Source organism: Lupinus angustifolius, unplaced genomic scaffold (genome assembly GCF_001865875.1).
Source record: "Lupinus angustifolius cultivar Tanjil unplaced genomic scaffold, LupAngTanjil_v1.0 Scaffold_327, whole genome shotgun sequence".
Lineage (NCBI taxonomy): Eukaryota > Viridiplantae > Streptophyta > Magnoliopsida > Fabales > Fabaceae > Lupinus > Lupinus angustifolius.
In genome coordinates this window covers 407,759-408,182 of record NW_017727734.1, presented here as the reverse complement: position 1 = coordinate 408,182, position 424 = coordinate 407,759, and positions in this window count along the sequence as shown.

Genomic DNA, 424 nt, shown 5'->3' with positions numbered 1-424 from the left:
GGCTATTTCTGTTGTCTACTCAAGCGCATTTGTTCAATTTACCCAAAAATAAAACAGGTTAATTGTTAAATACCAAATTAATTCATTAACTTCGTTTTATGCTTAACTCATATCTCTGCCTCACTTTTTGACATGGGTTATCTTTTTGATAATGTCAAAAGGGGGAGAAACGTTGTTTTGTTGTTTTTGATTGTGAAGGTTGATAGTAATAACAGCTTCCGAAATACTTGCGCATCATATCAATCATGCCAACACAATCTTCAAGCTAATTCATCAAACAATTGTTATTACAGTTGATATAGTGTTTGTAGTGTTTGTCCTCATCAAAAAGGGGGATATTGAAAGTGTGCATGTCAAGAGGAACACTTTAGAAAGCTCTCTTTATATGTCATGGTTTTGATGAGGACAACTTGTGCTTATAAGA